This window comes from Bubalus kerabau, chromosome 15 (assembly GCF_029407905.1).
Source record: "Bubalus kerabau isolate K-KA32 ecotype Philippines breed swamp buffalo chromosome 15, PCC_UOA_SB_1v2, whole genome shotgun sequence".
Taxonomy (NCBI): Eukaryota; Metazoa; Chordata; class Mammalia; order Artiodactyla; family Bovidae; genus Bubalus; species Bubalus kerabau.
The window spans coordinates 48615162-48624530 of record NC_073638.1 but is presented as its reverse complement, the minus strand read 5'-3'; the positions used below and the strand labels follow the sequence as shown (position 1 = coordinate 48624530).

The window sequence follows — 9369 nt, the reverse complement described above, 5'->3', positions numbered from 1 at the left end:
CCCTGTCCTTCGCCATCTTCCAGAGCTTGCTCAAACTCATGTCCATGGAGTCAGTGCTGCCATCCAACCATCTCATCCTCTGTTGTCTCCTACTCCTCTTGGCTTCAATCTTTCCCAGCATCAGGGTCTTTTCTAATGAACCGGCTCTTCGCATTTGGTGGCCAAAGTATTGGAGCTTCAGCTTCAGCATCAGTTCTTCCAATGAATATTCAGGACTGATTTCCTTTAGGATTTACTAGTTTGATCTTCTTGCTGTCCAAGGGATGCACAAGAGTCTTATCCAACTCCACAGTTCAAAAGCATCAATTCTTTGGCACTCAGTCTTCTTTATGGTCCAACGCTCACATGGCAATGGCAACCCACACCAGTACTCTTGCCTGGAAAATCCCATGGGCGGAGGAGCCTGGTAGGCTGCAGTCCATGGGGTCGCTAAGAGTCGGACACAACTGAGTGACTTCACTTTCACTTTCTCACATCCATACATTACTCCTGGAAAAACCATAGCTTCAACTATACATATGTTTGTCAGAAGAGTAATGTCTCTGCTTTTTAACACACTGTTTAAGTTTGTCATAGCTTTTCTTCCAAGGAGCAAGCATCTTTTAATTTCATGGCTGCAGAAACATCTTCAGTGATTTTGGAGCCCATGAAAATAAAGTCTGTCACTCAACATAATTCATGTTTGCAAAATTTTACTAAACTCAGATACATTGTGACTCAAATTTATTTCTGCATTATTTAACAAGATACCATTCCAATTTTTTTCCTACCTCTGAATCTTTAATATTGTGCTCTCTTCATTTTATTGTAATGGGATGTTTTCTTGGGTAACTCCTTTCTTGAACTGTGCATCACTCTAAAATTAGAGACCAGATTCTTTCCCTGTGTACTTGATTTTTCTTAGAAATTGTTATGAGTCCTCAGTGTTAAAGTTTGATTGAAGAAAATTTAAACCTGATCACTACTGGTACAGCATCCTGGGTGATGATTAAAGTGCATGGACAGAGGAACAGAAAAGACTGAAGAAATATTTGAAGTATTTGTTTAGCAGTCAATTTCTCACATGGCAGGTTTGATTGAGGGCCATAGTTTATTTTAAGATGATATACTGATTCATTCAAAGCGCCATCTTTGTTTACATTAATAATATTGGAATAAGCCCTCTAGTATGTTGATTTGTGTAAGATAACATTACATGTTACTTTAAAGTCTCCAGATTAGTTACTCTTTAATACCATTGATAAACACCAGAGAAATGTTTAAACTGTTTATCATACAATGCCATTTTTACTGAAGTTCTAATAACAATTAACAATGCATTGTTAATAAAAGTGTAAACAAGACACAATTATTGTCCTCTAGATACTTGCAGTAGGTGATTTCTAAATCCAGTGGAATTTATTTGTCTATGTTTTCAATTCTATACTTTAAACATTCAAATATGAACAAAGCTCAAACTGGAAAAAGTATTAAAATGTGTGCTTTCTGAAGTGTGTGTTTTATTTAAGTACTGATGATAATTTTATTTCCTTAAAAATATTTACTTCTGAATAAGCCTAATTTATTTTCATCAGTCCTATTTTGTGCTATATTTCTTCCTCAAAAAGTTCAATGTTTACAGACTTTAGTTTATATCATATAGTTTTTATGTTGATCATATATGGTATTATTGATTTTATATCATTTATATATATATATATATATATATATATATATATATATATATATCAGTATTTCAGAAAAAAGTACCTGGATGTTCATTGGAAGGACTGATGCTGAAGCTGAAGCTCCAATATTTTGGCTAGCTGATACAAAGAGCCAACTCATTGGAAAAGACCCTGATGCTGGGAAAGATTGAGGGCAAGAGGAGAAGGGTATGACAGAGGATGAGATGGTTGGATGGTATCACCGACTCAATGGACATGAATTAGAGCAAACTCCAGGAGACAGTGAAGGACTGAGAAGCCTGGCATGCTGCAGTTCATGGGACTGCAAAAGGTCAGACATGACTTAGCAACTGAACAACAAGAACAACAAAACAAAAGTAGAAGCTATTAAAAATTGTCAAAATATAGATTCAGAAACAAATATTAGAAAACAAGATATGACCAAAAGACAACTATGGGTTCTATTAACAGTTTGAAAATATGAATATGTGACATGGTCCTTGGGAGTTACCTAGAATAAGTGTCTTCTGCAATTTACTTATTTATGTAGGTCTAGAGAAAAGCTCTAGATTTCAAGGGACAGGCCAAGAACAGAAGAATAAATGAAACAATTTGAAATCACAATTCAAGAGAATTTTATTCTTTGTAAGAATAATAAACCAAATTTATTAATTATTTGATGATTTGTTAAATATCTCAATTATAAGCATCTGAGAATTAACATATTTTTTCAAGTGTAGAAATTTTATATTTGGCTTTTAGCACATGAATGTTGCTATTTAAACTAACACAAATTCTCTTTAGAAGGATCCACTAGTGATCAAGATGTTTGGCGGATACAAATATTGTTAGTACATGGTCACAGATTTGTTTGGTCTTCACTCTATAGATGATTGGGTTGAGAAAAGGTGGAACTAACAGGTAAAGGTTAGATAAAAGGATATGAATGTATGGTGGTTTATGAGAACCAAACCTATGTGTGAAGAAAGAGAAGAAGCCAAGGATCAGAACTGTAGGAAGACAGAAATGTGGGCAATGCATGTATTAAAGGCTTTGAATCTCACCTCCTTCTGGGGCAGTTGAAAGACAGTGATAAAGATTTGAACATAGGACAGAATAATAAAAATTATGTCAAATCCTAAGATAGAGAAGGCAACAAATAGACCATATATCTTGTTGATCCATATATCTTCAGTAGGCAGCTTCATAATGGCCATGTGCTCACCATAAATGTGGGAGATGACTGTAGTTTGGTAGAATTTAAGATGACATTTAATAAGTACCAGCCATGGTGCTACAAGTAAGGCAGCCTTGAGTGTCACCCCAACTCCACTGTAAGTCAAAAGTTGTCCTGAGAAGACAGGGACATGTCTCAAGTGGTTATGGATGGCGACATAGTGATCTAGGGCCATCGCCAGCAAGACACCTGATTCAACACCCTGAAAGGAGTGAATAAGCCACATTTGCAGAAGATATGCTTCAAAAGAAATCTCTGTCAAATGAAACCAAAAGATGCCTAATATTTTGGGGAGAATACAGGTGCTAAGTGCAATGTCTGTGGCCCCCAACATGGCCAAAAATATGTACATAGGTTTACACAGGCTGTTTTTCTGTTTGATTATCATTATAATTAGGGAATTCCCAATCACAGCTACAAGGTACATGACACACAATGGAATCCCAATCCAACACTGCACTGACTCCAAACCAGGAATCCCGATGAGTGTTAATATAGAAGGCATGAAGACTGAGCCATTGGATATGAGCATGTTGATTTGATTAGTAGAATCAAGGAGTGGTATGTTGTGTCATCTTCTGATTCCTGTCAAGAGTTTATAAGTCAAAGAAGAAATTCATTTATTTTAGCTAAATATACTTTAGATTTGGATGATACCACTTTATCCTTTTTCTATGATTGAAATATACCTGACAGATAACATTTTGTAAGTTTAATGTGCATGATACAGTGACTTGATACATTCATATATTGGAATATGATTGCCACTGTAGTGTAGGTAGCATCTCTACCATGTCATATAATTATATTTTCTTTTTCATGGTGATAATAAATAAATAGATTCTTAGCATGTTTGATGTTTATAGTATAATAATGTCTATAAAACTATACCATACATTAGATCTTCAGGTCTTATTTATCTACTTATTTAACTGCATGTTTGTAACCTGAAACAATATGCCCACTGTTCTCTGAGCACTCATTCCCAGGTAACCACCATTTTACTCTTTGAGTTCATTTGCTTAAAGACTTTGCATATAAATCTTATGATGTAGTATTTGTCTCTCTTTGTCCGACTTATCTGACTTAACATAATATCTCTAATGTCTATTATTATTGTAACAAATGGCAGGAGTTTCTTCTTCCTGATAGCTAGACAAATTAATTATCCAGGAAATGCAAATCAAAATTACCATGAGATATCACTTTGCTAAAGATCTTCCATCAATAGACAAACAGAGAACAAGTGTTGATGAAGATATGGAGAATAGGGAACATTTGCTCACTGTTAGTGGGAACATAAATTTTTCAACCTATGGAAAACAATTTTGAAGTTCATAAAAAAATTCAGAAAAGGGTTTACTGTATGATCCAATATTTCCACATTTGTTTGTATGTCCAAAGGAAGTAAAAATATGATAGTGAAGAGATATATGCAGACCCAGCTCATCTATGTTTATTGTAGTATTATTTTCAATAGTCTAGAGGTGGAAACAACCTTAGTACCCATGAATGAGTAAATGATAAACAAGATAAACAAGATGAAATATGCAACTATTGTTTCCAGTCTAACTACAGCTCTCTAACCTTCTATCTGCTGCTTAGAGACTGGAATTCAAATTTAACATATACCATTTATTTATATATACACACACATAAATATATATATATATATATATATATATTGCATGTTATATATGAATATATGAGATCTTTAAGAATTTTAAAATATTTTATCTTCCTTCAGTTCTGTCACTCGGTCATGTCCGACTCTTTGTGACCCCATGAATCGCAGCACGCCAGGCCTCCCTGTCCATCACCAATTCCCAGAGTTCACTCAGACTCATGTCCATCGAGTCAGTGATGGCCATCCAGCCATCTCATCCTCTGTTGTCCCCTTCTCCTCCTGCCCCCAATCCCTCCCAGCATCAGAGTCTTTATCTTCCTTACCTTATCTAATTGATATTTTTCTAGAGCTAAGTCTCTGTCACAGCAAAATTGGCATTTTAAGTCAGATAGATTTTTGTGTTGTGGATTTTCTGTTTTGTGGAAGTTTAAGTGGTATCCCTAGCTCCTACCCACAAGATGTTGATTGCTTTCTCTTGTCATAATGACCAAATATATATCATACATTGCCAAGTATCCCCTAGATATGGAAGGTGGGGCATACCACTCCTGGTTGCTAACCATTATTCTAGAGTCTTACATTGGGGAAAATAGCCTTTAACTGAATAAGAATGAATATTTATGTACCTTTAATCAAAATGGGCAGAATAAATCTGGCTATTAAGGTGAATCATTTTTCAGTAAGTAGTAACCAGATAAAGGAGATGAAGAAGGGCACTCCAAAAAAGAAAGAATTAGTACAAAATTACATAAATGAGACATATGGTGAAATTGTGAATCAATAGTTTTCACTGAAAAATTGTGTCCTAAGCAGAAATGATGATTGTGGAAGATATTGAAAAGGGAAGAATATAAAACATAAAGGTATTATTTTAACTCAAATAATTTCAAAATCTAAGGTGGCAAAACAGCCCTTCTGCCTTTTAAAAATTCAGTAAGATAGCCAGTTGACAAATAGCTTCCTTTTTTGAATTCATAGGCTGTGGAAACCACATTACCTCATGTGCAGCATAAACCCTGAAACACTAGTGTTACTTATGACTCCAGTTCTACTTAGCCTGATTACAAGAACCTAAACTTTTAAAGTATTTGGGGGGTTCTCTAACATCAAACCAGTTAGACTTGTTTATTTTGCTTGTAAATTGTATTTTAATCAGAGTTTGATGAATCCCTCCATAGAGTATCCTTTAGCTACTGTTCAAGACTGTTAATTCTTCGTCGTGAAGTCAGCTCAGTCGTGTCTGACTCTTCGTGACCCCATGGACTGTAGCCCACCAGGCTCCTCCATCCATGGAATTTTCTAGGCAAGAGTTTGTCTTTAAATCAGATACAATCAGTTTGGACCAGTAGGTTCTCAGACTCTGATGCATAATTTAATGTAGGATCCCCATGAAAGAAAATAGAGAAAAAGATACATTTGTCATCAATGAGAATAATATACTTACATATTTATTTATGTTATTTCTTCTGTATAAGACTGGATGACTTTTGAAAAAAATGTAAAATAAGAGCAAGAAAAGATCATTCAAATGCACATATTTTTGGCAAGCCTGGGTCAAAATTTCTTGGTTTGCCTATATTTATTCACCTGAAATGTTAAAAATGGTTGTATTCTCAAAATAGTTGCAATTCTGAAATACATATTAGTACAGAAGGAGGACTCTCTAGGATTTAAGAAAATCAGCAGCAGAAATAATAGGGAAAGGAGGACTCATTTTTGATAACTACTGAATATGGGAAAATGAGTATGTGGGTAACATGGGCAAATTGAGGCTAATTTCTTGGTTTACAGTGGTCATAACCCCCATGATAATGAAATTAGTCCAATTTGGGCTCATTAATACTTAATGAGGAGAAGGCAATGGCACCCCACTCCAGTACTCTTGCCTGGAAAATCCCACGGATGGAGGAGCCTGGTGGGCTGCAGTCCATGGGGTTGCTAAGAGTCGGACACAACTGAGCGACTTCACTTTCACTTTCATGCATTGGAGAAGGAAATGGCAACCCACTCCAGTGTTCTTGCCTGGAGAATCCCAGGGACAGGAGCCTGGTGGGCTGCCGTCTACGGGGTCGCACAGAGTCGGACATGACTGAAGTGACTTAGCAGCAGCAATTCTTAATGAAATATACATAATGGAAGATGAATCATTTTCTAAGCTCAAGGATAAGAGATTAGATTAGTAAGAAAATAAACAATGAAAGAACAGGTTTCTCAAAAGGAGTCAAATACAGAACTAGTTACTTTATATCAGCAAGTTCTATCAGTTAACAGGATACTGAACTATCAACGATATTGAATATTAGCAAACATACCAGAAATGCAGGGATAGCCATGATTTATGCTGATAAACATCAAGTGAAAAAATGAAGTCAGCTAGGCCATTTCATGACAGGAACCCTGTATCAGCTGACATAGTTAGAATAGATTCAGTCAGTGAATAGAATTAGCTAGTTTGATTTTGGCATGTTTGATCCCCAATGCTTAGTTCAGTGACTCTCTGATCCATAGATGGTTGACTCCTTCTAATAAGGGCAAAGTTTTGTGTTTTTTTTTTTTTTTTTTTTTAGAAAAGATCAGAATGAGAATAGGACTCCTTTAAATATGAACATAGTATCTGACTTATTCAAAGATAAGAAGCTGGCATGTGAGCATCAGATGACAGCATAGACAATAGGATGGCAGGCGGATGTACATAAGTGAGTACAGGACTGATGGGATGGAGTGATTTTTATTGGAAAAGTTGGCAATTAATATAGGGGTAAACTTAGGAATTCATTACTTGTAAGTAGGACTTACTTGTCAATTGCTGTGGGAAGCCATGGCTGTTCTTGCCTGATATCTGAAAAGTAATACCAGTTCTTCATATAACTATTTCTCATTGCTAATCAACTCATTCCTTCTCCTGAGATTGCAGTCTCATTCCTTTACATTCTGGCCTACAATGCCTCTTCTTTGCATCTGCACCCTCTGTAAGAGCACCTAATCAATGTCAGGAACTCTAATCCATGTGGTGGTGGGGCCATCTGCAATGAGTTCACCTCTCTGGGACAATCTTTCATACTTTTCTGTTGTTTCTGCAGTACAGATACTCTTCATCTTTTATCAGGTTGTCTGAGATCATGTTTCTGTGTTCATTCTCCAACAAAACCCAAAACAAGATTTGTGTTATTCTGGGGCATGGCATCAATTTATCAAGCTTGACTAGAAGAAGAAAGCTTTTAGTCACCAATTTTAATGTTTCCTAATAGTACATCATGAGAAACGCTGGACTGGAAGAAGCACAATCTGGAATCAAGATGCCGGGAGAAATATCAATAACCTCAGATATGCAGATGATACCACCCTTATGGCAGAAAGTGAAGAGGAACTAAAGAGCCTCTTGATGAAAGTGAAAGAGGAGAGTGAAAAAGTTGGCTTACAGTTCAACATTCAGAAAACGAAGATCATGGCATCTGGCCCCATCATTTCATGGCAAATAGATGGGGAAACAGTGGAAACAGTGTCAGACTTTATTTTTTGGGGCTCCAAAATCACTGCAGGTGATTGCAGCCATGAAATTAAAAGGCGCTTACTCCTTGGAAGGAAAGTTAGGACCAACCTAGATAGCATATTAAAAAGCAGAGACATTACTTTGCCAACAAAGGTCCGTCTAGTCAAGGCTCTGGTTTTTCCTGTGGTCATGTATGGATGTGAGAGTTGGACTGTGAAAAAAGCTAAGCCCCGAAGAACTGATGGTTTTGAACTGTGGTGTTGGAGAAGACTCTTGAGAGTCCCTTGGACTGCAAGGATATCTGATCAGTCCATTCTAAAGGAGATCAGTCCTGGGTGTTCAGTGGAAAGACTGATACTAAAGCTGAAACTCCAGTACTTTGGCCACCTCATGCCAAGAGTTGACTCATTGGAAAAGACCCTGAGGCTGGGAGGGATTGGGGGCAGGAGGAGAAGGGGAAGACAGAGGATGAGATGGTTGGATGGCATCACCGACTCGATGGACATGAGTTTGAGTGAACTCCGGGAGTTGGTGATGGACAGGGAGGCCTGGCATGCTGCAATTCATGGGTCGCAAAGAGTCGGACATGACTGAGTGACTGAACTGAATGGATTTGTGGAGAAGGAGTTATGAACATGAAATAAGGGACTTATTAGCCACTAGCTAAACTACAAGAGGTTCAGGAGTTTTTAATTATACCCTCTTGGGTTATCTACATGTAATATCCCTGAAGTCTTTACTAAAACTTGCTTATACCTCCTTATTCTTCCTTTTCCTTTTTTCCATAGGCTAAGTACAGCATTTTTTTTAGGCTGAGTTCCATTTCTGTTGCCCTCATGTGCAAATAAGTCTAAAAGTCTATTTAAGTATAAACATGTTCTACCCCAATGGATTCTACTTAAGTAAGTATTCTGTGACATTTCCTTTCAATGAGGCAAATTCTGATATGAATTGCAAGTCCCATCCACTACTTAAAATGGGGTATCAAAGTCTCCTACTATATTTGTACTGCTGTCTATGTCTCCCTTTAGTTTGCTTCATATATTTGGGTTGTCTAGTACATGTAATGCATTCTTGCCGGGGACCAGCCCCAGCTGATCCAGGGTATTCGAAGGAGAGACGGCTAGGCGAGGGTCAGGGAACAACTGCTTAATTAAATGCTAATTAAGGATATAAAGAGTAATGGAATAAGGATAGCTCAGTAGGAAAATTCAGTGGAGAAAAGAGGCTGAGTAGCTTGGTTTACGCGGGGGACCAATAAAACTTCAAGACAAGAAGCTTGCACCACTTACGTAGGCCGCAGGCGTCCTTCCGTTCTCCCGAAGGAGAGGAGACACTGAGGCCTCCC

At 37.1% G+C, this 9369-nt stretch overlaps 1 pseudogene; it reads right to left on the bottom strand.

Moving 5' to 3' along the window:
• Nucleotides 1-2480: 2480 nt before the first annotated feature.
• Nucleotides 2481-3436, bottom strand: LOC129628190 (olfactory receptor 52A5-like; annotated as a pseudogene).
• Between the last annotated feature and the right edge of the window lie 5933 nt (nucleotides 3437-9369).